This window comes from Patella vulgata, chromosome 3 (assembly GCF_932274485.2).
Source record: "Patella vulgata chromosome 3, xgPatVulg1.2, whole genome shotgun sequence".
Taxonomy (NCBI): domain Eukaryota; kingdom Metazoa; phylum Mollusca; class Gastropoda; family Patellidae; genus Patella; species Patella vulgata.
In genome coordinates this window covers 7,353,450-7,365,610 of record NC_065881.2, presented here as the reverse complement: position 1 = coordinate 7,365,610, position 12,161 = coordinate 7,353,450, and positions in this window count along the sequence as shown.

Sequence of the window (12,161 nt, the reverse complement as noted above, 5' to 3'; positions counted from 1 at the left end):
AGTTTGTCAATAATAAGGCCTTTGATTAAGTTGTTATATGCCGAGTCTTGCAACAGGGTATTATTAAGAATCCAGAGTCCAGGGCCTCTTTCGCTCGTATCAAAATTAAAAATACTGCATACGAAATTATGATCAGAAAAGTTATTATTTTGAATAAAATTATGCTGGGAGTAATGAGCTATGGGTGAAGTATAAAAAATATAATCAATACGACTCATTTTAATAGAGTTATCTCTCTTCTGAATGCGAGTAAATGCTCTTTTTGTAGGGTGTGTATATCTATATATATCTACCAGATTATTCCTTGCTACAAAGTTGTTAAACGCTGTGGATGAACTATGAATAGTTTGCATATATTTACATCTATCTAGGGTTTTATCTAAAACATCATTAAAATCACCTGAAATGATATTATTACATGTATCGTTAATATAATTAGAACTTAAATCATTAAAAAAGACAATTCGCTCTCTATAATCATTTGGTGCATAAATATTTACGATGAATACAGTTTGGCCACAAATTTCAGTTTCGACTTTCAAGACTCTGCCTTCTTTGTCTTTCCATACATTGTTAACACAGTTTTTGAATTTATCATTAAAAAATATCGCAACACCACGTCTGTTGTTATTGTAATTGTTATATACAATGCGTCCGTTCCCCAGTTTTTCGCATATTGCCACAGTTTCTTCGTCCCAGAAAGTTTCTTGGATGCAAATAATATCAAAATTGTAGAATATAAAAAGTGCGAACAAATTATTTATTTTTGAAACATTTCTAAGTCCATTAGAGTTAAAAGTTAAGAGTTTAGGCATTGCGGTGTTATTGTTTATTATTTTTAGATGGTTTCCATATCATACGGGTTCTTATCTATAAAGGTTTCATGATGATCTTCTAGGTCTTTTAATTTTTTGTTTGGGTCGGTAGGGCTTGACTGGGACAGGGTTCGTTTTCCAGCGTTGGTTAATTTTTTCGCGTTGGGTTCAGGAATATTTTTATGTTGTTGTCTCCCTTTAATTCGCCACGCATCGTTACGTTTGGGTAGTCTTGATCCGTGATTAGTATCGTTAGCTTGGTCGGATTTTGGTTCATTAGTCGCCTTTGTTGACATAGTGTCTTTTGTTTTTGAATCACTGATTAAACTTGTATTTATAGCCTTTTTTACAACTGTTTTGTTAGGGTTTTCAATCGATTCAGTGGGTTGAACGATATCTTTATTATTCGATGGGGGTGGGGATGAAGTTAAATTGACTGTAGTATTTACATCTTCTTTATTATTTGTATCTTCTGTTTTGTTTGGGTGGGTGGGGATGGTAATTCGTTCTTCTTTATTAGAGGAGGTATCATCGTTTGTTTCGTTTTCTGCTGTAGAGGGCGGTGGTTCACTGCATATGCAGACATATTCATAACATGCAGGGCATATTTGAGTAGTGCAGTTCCTAGCATAATGACCAGTCTTTTCGCACTTGCGGCATTTAAAGTCAGGACAATCGGCCTTCAGGTGGTCTCTCGATAGGCATCTAAAACATACTTTATTCTGGTCGTCGTGTTTCAAGCTAAAGTATTCGTAACCCTCTAATGTAGTAAAACCCACAGAAAAAGGGAGGGAACTTATTCCTGGAGGGAAAGTTACATTCATAACTCTTGTTCCGTCTGCACAACCGGTAAGCCTGTCCACCCTCTCCCTAATCTCTCCTTCAATTTTTACGCCCCATTTTTCGAATTTTTCTATGATATCCTCGTCTTCAATGTAATATGGTAAGTTCATAATACTCACTGTTTTTATTTTATTTGTGACATAGCAGCATCTAATTATCTCCTGTTCAATATTAATTCCATTTTGAATCAGTAGCTCACAATCTACAGAATCCATCAATGTCACTTCATACTTGTCGAAACGTGGGACACATGCTCTAACACAATCGATCCCACAAATATCCTCTATTTTATCAATCAGTTCGCTTGCACTTAATCCACGGCAGTTAATTGGAATTCTCACAGTTTTATCTTTAAACTTGTGTCTATTTTTTCTGTATCTCTTATCTTTATCCATAATGAAGATGTGAAAGTAAACTTTGCTAGTATAAACAACAGTGAGAGCGTATCGACACGTCCGTCTCTCGAGACGCACAATCGGCTTACCAAGCCAACGTCTTACTCACTGAGCCACTGCGACTCCCATGTCCCATTGAAAGGATTGTTCATAATTTCCTGACATAGAAAAATCATTTATTATAAAGATGTTTTACAATACAGTTTGTGTTTATTTTTAATTGAAATCTTGTTGTTTTTTTATACAGAAGCTGGACGAATGTAGACCACAAAAGTAGAGACAACCTGTACATATGTTTTAAATAGCTTACCTTAAATTACAATAAATATTTATTGTTATGTTCATAATAGAGTTTCTATTAAATTACAATAAATATTTATAGTTATATATCTAATAGAGATGCTATTAAATAGTTTAAATTGAAAAATACTAAAATTATTAATTATAATGTATTGTAGCCCAAAATGAAAATTTCGTGGATTCTGATTGGTCGAAAAGTGGCGTCGAATGAGTATAACAGTCCTCTAAATTTCCTGGGCGACTTACTGCGAATGAATATTTTCTGGGTGCTAGACTCTGTTTGCAGTGGCCAAAAATTCTACACCTCAAAACTTTATTCTAGGAAATCTTCACGAATTTTTTCTTGTATGTCATCAGGGTTGGGGCAACTTTGAACGTTTTTCAGTATTTTGTTTAAGCATCATATATATTTTATTTATTTGTTTATATTGTATAAATAATAATTGATTTGAATAAATATATTATTTTAGATAAAACAAAAATGTTTTGTATTTTATGAAATATTACTCCCATCATGCATCTGTAACCTTACTGTCAAGGTCGTGCCTAGAACAAATGTACAGCTTGTCAACTTTATACTAGAAATATGTAAGTATAGATTATTTAACCTTAGAAAACTCCATTTTATGTAGATTAAACATTTCTACCAAAGTTGAAACAGTTACTTTATGATTTTGAACAAAAATGAAAGTTTGAGCTTAACAAATTTTAAAATACACCATTTTCAAAGAAAAACGGGGCAACGTTGCCCCAAAGACATTTATTCATAATAATTGTCATGTTTCTGACATATCATAAACATATGAGTATTAGTAATGAATAAATTAACTACTCTTTTTGTATTTTTACATTAAATATGGTTCGGAATTACAAAAGAAAGCTTGGATCACATACATACAAGAACTACTCCGAAGATTCGTTAAAGATGCAGTAACATCAATTAAAAATGGCACTAATAGTTTAAGAAAGGCATCTATTATTTATAACACCTTGGTATGCCTGGTCGGCCTCCAGTTTTCTCACAAGAAGATGAAGATCATTTAATTAGTCATATGGTATTAGTGTCTGAATGGGGATTTCCTTTGGATCTATTAGATTTACGACTCCTAAATCATATTTAAATCGTCAAAATCGCACCATAGTTCAATTTAAACAAAACATCCCCAGTGTTGATTGGGCAACATTTAGTAAGAAGAAATTGCCAAAATATCAAATCAGCTCGGGCAGGTATATCGTCGTCGACTGTTGAAAGTTTTATTTTTTAATAATTTACAGCAAAGTTTACTTAATGATGATGGCAGCCAAATAAACCCAGAAAACGTCTTCAATTATGACGAAGCAAATTTATCTGATGATCCAGGTCCAAAAAATGTATTTTCCAAAGAGGTGTAAAATATCCGGAAAGAATTAAAAACAGCTCAAAAACAGCAACTTCCATTATGTTTTGTGGGTCTGCCGCTGGAAAAATGCTCCCAGCATACGTAGTATATAAAAGTGAACATATATGGTCAACTTGGATAGCGGGTAGACCCGCAAATACCAGATACAACAGGAGTAGAAGTGGCTGGTTTGATAATACGACTTTTGAAGATTGGTTTGTAACAGTTTTTGTTGCATGCACACGTCATTTAGAGGGTAAAATTTTAATTATTGGAGATAATCTTAGTAGCCACTTTGGTGAACGGGTTCTCAAAGTTGCAAAGGAAAATAATATTGTTTTTACTTGTCTACCACCAAATGCAACTCATATTCTACAGCCATTGGATGTATCTTTCTATGGGCCACTGAAACGTACTTGGCGAAAAATATTGGATGAATGGAAAACTAAACAAGGCAAGAAATCACAAGTTTTAAGTAAAGATCAATTTCCACGTCTTCTTAAATCATTATACTCTGAAATATACCCTACAGAATCTGAAACAAGTGAACATCTAGTTGCAGGATTTAAAAAATGTGGCATTTTCCCACTAGACCAAGATATTGTTCAAGCACGACTTCCTGACAGCTCATTAAATAAATCTTTGGATGTATCTAATTCATTAATATATTTGTTAATGACATTAAGAGGAGTTAATCCGGAAGACGAACCGCTAAAAAAGCGAAAGAAGAGAATAGATGTTGAACCAGGTTGTAGTATTAGTGTTGAAGATATTAATTCGGTAAAAGAAAACATACCGGTAGTCATGGAAGTTGATAAAGAAAATGAGAGTGGATTCGAATCGGATACTGTTAGTAGTATTGGTATGCTGGGAAGTGTTGATGTTGATGATGTGGAAGAAATTGATACTGATGATGCTGTAAAACAAATCCGAGAACCAACTGTTGGTCAATTTTGTGTTAAGTCAACCGATTCCCAAAACTATATGTATGATGTTTCTTTTCTCCGTGCTTCGCAAAAGGTGCCTTGTAGGTGTTTATGGCCGAATATCCCTGATGTTGGCACTATTGAGTTCAAACAAATTATTAAGGTTTTATCAGTTCCCGAAATCGATAGAAGATTTGGACTAACCTTTTTGAAACGTGAATTAGGTTCATACCTATGTAATTTACAGTAAATTGTTGATTCTTCTTAAAATGATAATTGAATTGTTGATGAATTGATTAAGTAAATATCTTAGATATTTTTATTTATATTTTTTTACAATAAATTGTTAATTTCTGTTAAATTGTTAATTCCTGTTAAATTGTTAATTTCTTTTCAATTGTTGATTATTTATTAAATAAATTTAATTAATATTTTTTTGTTAAAATGTTAATTCTATTTTAATAAATTTATTAAAATATCATAATACGTCTTATACAGTGTCTTAGTTTTTCTTCCCAGATGTCTCCAACGTGAATTGACATTTATCGAATGGAATTTTATGTACTGTTCAAAGTTACCCCATTGACGAGGCAACATTGAATACCCACAATTTTTTTAAAAAAAATGAAAAAGTGTTTTCCCATACCAAATCTAACCTGACTTTCCAATAAAACTTGTCCTTCCCCACCAATTATAGCCAAAAATTTTATGTAGAAATATGAAATAGCTGTGCAATCATAAATAAAGAAAAAAAACGTTCATATTAACACAAGGTACAATTTTATGGATATACAATTACTGAGTTTGATACACCATTTGCTTGATAAAGATGAGAGTATCCTCGTCGAAACGTCGCTTAGTATGAAACTCAGTAATTGTATATCCATAAAATTGTACCTTGTGTTATTGAAACACACCTGAAACCCACAAAAAACCCCAAAGTTAAGGCCCGGTCCCACTGCACGTACGGATGCAAAGAGGGTGTAAAACGGGGAAAAAACGTGCACTCAGTTTGAAAACGCCATGCATCCGTTGTGTACTCATTGCATACGTACCCCTCACGCAAATGAAGTGATGACGCCACCCATATGAAGTGTAGGTGACACTAAACCGAGACATGCTTGTTCTGTCTCGCTGACAGAGACGACCGCGCACGTGTTCTCAAACGTACTTTATGCTCAGTCTCAACTCAAATGGCCGTTCCGTCAGCTGCCCAGATAGCTTACGCGCACCTTTCTAATGATGAAAAAACACAACACAGTATTAGGTGCTAACCCATATTATTATTTTCTTCAAGTAAGTAGCGGTAAAAAGATTATGCGACGAAAACCCTGGTCACTTCGCTCAGCTCCTCGTGTTTATATTTTATTTTCGGTGATAATGCGCAGACGCGAAGTAAAACAGACTCGATTAACTACACTCCAAAAATGATCGGCTCGCTCAGTGACCAGAATTACCGTACACGACAAAAGTAAACATGAACACGCGAATATACTACAGTCTCAATGAACAGCACACTCCCCACTTAAAAGATGAAGTCTTTTACCATTGTTCACATTTCTCCTAAAGGTTTATCGTTATCGATTCGGCACAAAAATACAAGTTCACAAATGGGTCTCTTATAGGTTTTGTATTGTCCATTTAAACGCGGTTGGAAGGGATTCTCATCTCGGTAAATGGTGACCTCAGCTACTCTTGCTACTCCATCTGGATCCAGCTTGACACCAGTAACTCTTCCCTTGCTCCATTCACCTCGTACGACATCTTTATCTTTGACTAAAACTATGTCGTTAACTTGTATATTGCTCGTGGTATTCTGACATTTTCTTCGTGGTTGAAGACTCTGTATATACTCTCGTCTCCAACGGATCCAAAATTGGTCCACCAGGTACTGAACTCTTCTCCATTGCGTACGACAGTATAGGTCTGGTTTGGTAAATTCTCCTGGTGCTGGTAGATAGGGTCTCGTTTTAAGAGTAAGTAGGTTGCCGGGAGCTAAAATCTCAGGATTCTCAGGATCTGTTGATATGGCTGTTATTGGTCGTGCGTTTACAATGGCTGCTGCTTCTGCCATCAGCGTTACCAAAAGGTCGTGGGTTAGCTGCTGCTTACCAATACCAAGAAGCATGCCTTCTAATACCCTTCTCAGCGTACCAATTTGGCGTTCCCACACGCCACCAAAGTGTGAGGCGTGGGGTGGGTTAAATCTCCACTCACATTCCTTTGAAGTCAGGAATTTCTTCACAGATTCGTCTTTAATCTCACTTAAGGCTTCTCGTAACTCAGTTCTGGCTCCGACGAAGTTGGTTCCGCAATCTGACCATAAAAGTGCTACAGGTCCCCGGATTGCTATAAATCGGCGAAGGGCGTTGATGAATGCTGATGTGTCCATAGCATCTACAATCTCTATATGTATGGCTCGACTCACAAGGCAAGTGAACATAATGCCCCATCTCTTGCTATTTGCTGATCCTCCACGGGTTTTTCTGGTCATGACTTCCCAAGGACCGAATGCATCCATACCAACGTTGGTGAAAGGAGGCATGTTCTCGAATCTTTGCTCTGGTAGATCGGACATCTTGGGTGACTCTAAGGGTCTTCGTAAGAAGTTACAGCGAATGCAGTTTCTAATTTGATGATTGACTCTCTCTGCTCCACTGATAATCCAGAATCCAGCTTGCCTCACTGCTCCATGTGTGATGGACCGGCCTTGGTGGTGGTTCACGTCGTGGTAATGCTGGATTAATAAGGGCGTTATCAGACTCTTCTTGGGTATAATCCAAGGATGTTTCTCTTGATTGGAATAGTTTGCTCTACTCAGACGTCCTCCAATTCTCAAAGTACCATGGTTGTCGATAAAGGGGTCTAAACTTCTAAGTTGAAGGGTTTTCAGCTCGGTTTTCTTCATGGACTTCTCAGGATGTTTTAGGATCTTAAGCTCATCAGGAAAGGTCTCTTGTTGAATATGTCTGACGACTGCGGTCTCGGCTTCTTGTATTAAAGAAGGATTGATCTCTACCACGGGCTTCTCATTGTTCATATATCTAGTGAACAGTTTAAGACAACAAACTGCTCTCAGAAGCTTCTCCCAGCTGTTGTACGAACTGATTAGCGTACAGAATGAACAGGTCTTTTCTACAAGGGTTGTTCTACAGGATCTAATCTCAGCGTCTTCTTCGCTCAAAGAACTGGTGTAGTCCTCAAAGCTTGGTGTTTTCAAAGATTCCCATAAATGCTCTGGTCCTCTTAACCAATCGCTCTTAAGAAGTTTATGGATTCCACAACCTCTGCTCACTAGATCGGTAGGATTCAACTTGGTCTCAATGTATCTCCATTGGTTTGTGGCTGTTAGACTTCTAATGATTTGAACTCTGTTTGCTACGTAGATATAGAACCTCTTGGTTTGGTTGGTGATGTATCCCAATACTACCTTGGAGTCTGAATAGTAGATCTCCTCATCGATTGTATACTCAAGATCTCGTTTAATGTCTCTCACTGTGTTGACAAGTAGTACGGCTGCGGACAGCTCCATTCTTGGTATCGTAACCTGTTTGAGTGGTTTAACTTTGGCACATCCTTTAAGAAAGGATACCCAAATGCTCTTCTCTGAATTGATCACTCGAAGATATACGACTGCTCCGATCTGATCTTGGCTTGCGTCGCAATAACCATGAATCTCGACTCGTTCGACATTACCAAAGCTGGCTGGTTTAAGACATCTCTGTACTCGTACTTCTCCAATAGATGACAGGTCTCTGTTCCATATGCCCCATTCCAACTGGAATTCGTTAGGTAGTGGATCGTCCCATGCAAGATTTCCTCTGTGTTCGTTACCCAACTCAATCAGGCTCTGAAGTATTCTCTTACCAACTATTGTGTATGGTGCGAGGAATCCTAGCGGATCATATATAGAGTGGATTATTGATAGGACTCCTCTTCTCGTGTAGGGATTTTGTTTGTCGATCACTTGGAACGTTAACTCGTCTCGCTCTAGGTCCCACTGAACTCCTAATGACCTCTGGACTGGTAATATATCAGACGAAAAATCTAGGTTCTTCAGTCCCTTTGCTCGATCTTCTTCTGGTAGGGCATCCATAACCATGGGGCTGTTGGAGGCTACCTTGTGAAGCTTAATGTTTGACTCGTTCAATACGGCTTGTGAAGTCTTAATCAACTCAATGGCTTCTTGTGGTGTTGAACAAGAATACACACCATCGTCCACATAAAACTCCTCGTGGATAAACTTGTTTGCTGCTAACTCGTATTTATCCTTGACATCATCAGCCGCTCTTCGTAGACCGTATGTTGCGATCGCTGGACTTGGTCCATTACCAAACAAGTGAACGTTCATTTGGTACTCGATCACCGGCTTTTTACGGTCGTTGTTCTCAAACCATAGAAAGGATAGGTAACTTCTATGTTCCGGGTTCACGTAAAATGAGTGAAACATTTGCTCGACGTCGCAAGTAAATGCGACCTCCTCTTGTCGAAATCTATGCAGCCTTCCAATTAATCTGTTCATAAGATCAGGACCAGTTAATAACTCAGAGTTGAGGGAAGTGCTCTTGTACTCAGCGGATGAATCAAAAACTACTCGGATTTGGTTCTTCTTCTGTGGATGGTATACTCCAAAGTGAGGGAGATACCAAACTCTTCCGTCTTCAACAGTGTTCGTAGAAGGTGAGGCGTGGCTTTTTTTAAACAGCTTTGTCATAAACTCGAAATAATCGGTCTCAAGTTGTGGATTTCGGTTGAAATTTCTCAATAGACTCTGGAACCTTTTTTCAGCTTGAATACGGTTGTTGGGCATATAAACATCAGAATTCCGAAAAGGAAGAGGTGCTTCCCAATTCCCCAACTGGTTCTTATGGAAGCTCTTGTCCATAAGAGACAGGAATTGTCGATCCTCATGACTCAAACCAATCTCGTTATCTCTCGGTGATGTATAAAACTCATTAAAACTCAAACTCAGGTAGTCGTCTTTTGGCGATTGTTTACATATGAAGGAATTCTCACAAGGCTCATACTTGGTTTCAAATCCAACAGACGTTCTTCTAGCTATGATGTGGACGTTTCCTCCTTGGCGATCTAAGCACAGAACTCCACTCACTGTCCATCCTAAATCAAGACGCTGTGCCCATGCTGCTCCTATAGGCCCATTTATTGACTCTCGTACTTTCAATAACTCAGGTGCGTCACGACCAATAATAAGAAGGAAGGGTGCTTTATTGTCAATTGGTCGAAGATAATCAGCTATACACTGAAGATGTGGTATTTGTCTAACAAGCTCAGGATTTGGAATCTCGTTGGTACCATCAGGAACGTTACTGGATTCAGTTATGCTCGGAAGTGGAAATTCGTCTCCTCGTATTGTGCGTACACAAAGATTTTCTGCTCTGCGACCTACACATAATTCCTTACCATGACAGGTCTCGAGTGTGAACTCGTGCTCATCCCCGTACAGTTGTAGGCCCTCAAATAACTCAGTTGATCCTAATGAGTGGTTGGACTGGTCGTCTATAATGACATATCCTCGCACTGCTCTCTCAGGATTGCTCAATTCGTAAATGTCGACAAGGATTAATTTACCACAGGTTTTACCTCTCATGTTGACAGTCCCATCACCACAAATTTTGGTACATGCTGATTTTACAGCCTCCCCACTATAAGGTGCCAACTCTTTCTTCTTCGTCTCATCTCTGTCATCTTTATGCAGAACTAATAGGTGACGTCTGTTACATTTAGGACAAGATATATCTCTCCTGGTACAGTGAATGGCAAAATGTTTCCCCTCTAAACAACGGAAACATATCTCAAGCTCTTTTAATAACTGCAGTTTCTCGTCGTAACTTTTCTCTCGGAAGGTTCGACACTCAGAAAGATGGTGGTTGGTTTTGTGGATCGGACATTGGCTGTTCGACTTTTCTTGTTTAGGCTCTAAGTTAACGTCAGTCTTGAGACTAGTGGTGTGTGTACTGGGCTTATTGTCTTTAAAACCATGCTTATAAGGATTAGGCTTTGAACTCAGGTTGTTGTTAGGTCTCGAACTTGTGTATCTCGAACCTTTGTGCTCACTCTCTTGACTCGGTAATTTAGCAATAGATGGATGGTTCTGTTTTAGTGAAAGGTTATGGATCAGCTTAACAAAGGATTTGAATGGTGGGTAATCATCACTTCTATTATCGACCATGTGTTTGGTAACTTTACTGTCCCATTTCTCTTTAATGGATTTAGGTATTTTCTCAACTAAGGTTTTCATGAAATACGAAGTATTCAGGATGCTCAGGCCTTTCAAATAAGGTTCTTGTGTATTTAAGTTCTCACAAGTGTCATAAAATGTCTGAAGAGCCTCTTTATCTTCGTAACGAAAGTTAGCAGCCTTCAGTAAAGTCTCAATCAAATTATTCGCTACCTCAGCAGTATGTCCAAACCTTTCTTCTAGTGCTGACCAAAGGTCATTTAGTTTGACCTGGGGATCGGGATGTATTCGTCTGCGAAATTGATTTACAAGCTCTTTAGGTTTGCTACTGGTGTACTTCAGTAAGTACGTAATCTCTTGATTAGGTGTAGCCTCAGCTTCACATATTAAGGTTTTAAATGCTTGCCTCCAAGGAAGAAACAAGGCGGGATCTCCACTAAACACGTCAGGCTCACATTTAGGTAGTGCAAGTGAAGCAAGTAATCTCTTACTAATGTCATTAGAGTGCTCGGGTGGCCTAGTGTTAAACAAGTTGCTTTGTTGATTAGTGCTCTCAAATGGTCTAGGGTCACCATGCGTTGGCATACTAGGTGTGTATCTCAGTGTTAGCTCATGGTTAGGTTGAAATATGGGGGTGTTTGACGATTGCTCGTTATGTATATCACGAGGTGACTCTTTAGGCCTAGTCAAACATTGCTCAGTAGGCCCCTCAAACCTGGGTTGAAATACAGGTGCTGTTGGTAACAACTCAGTAAGGTTCTCATTTCTGTAGATCTCGGTAGGCCTGGATAGGGATAGCTCTGGGGGCTGCTCGAAAGGTAACTCCTTATGCCTGGTGTGGGCTTGCTCAGTGGACCTAGGGCTAGGTAGCTCAGTAGGCCGATGTGACTCAATCGTAGTAAGGCTCTTCTCGTGGGGTGTAGGCCCCTGGTTGTTCTCATGTGGGAGGTCTCCGATCTCAGAACCTATCTCGGATTGTATCCATTGTGCAGTACGCCGAGTACGGTCAGTGGAATTGAAACTATTATCAATAGGGTCAACAGAATTGACTTTTGATGAAGTATGGCTTAGTGTCTCGAAGCCAAACGACAAGGCCTCAGTTACAGCTAATTCTCGCTCATTTTTTATTTGCTCAAGTTTGGATTGGGTTTCTGCCTCAGCTACCTTCCTAGCTAACTCAATTTTGCGAATTTCCTCGTCAAATCTGAACTTCTCTCTTGCAACACGTATTTTAGTCTCAATATATTGAACAGAGCTCGATAATTCTGAACTACGAGTATGACGACTAGTCATAGACTTGTATG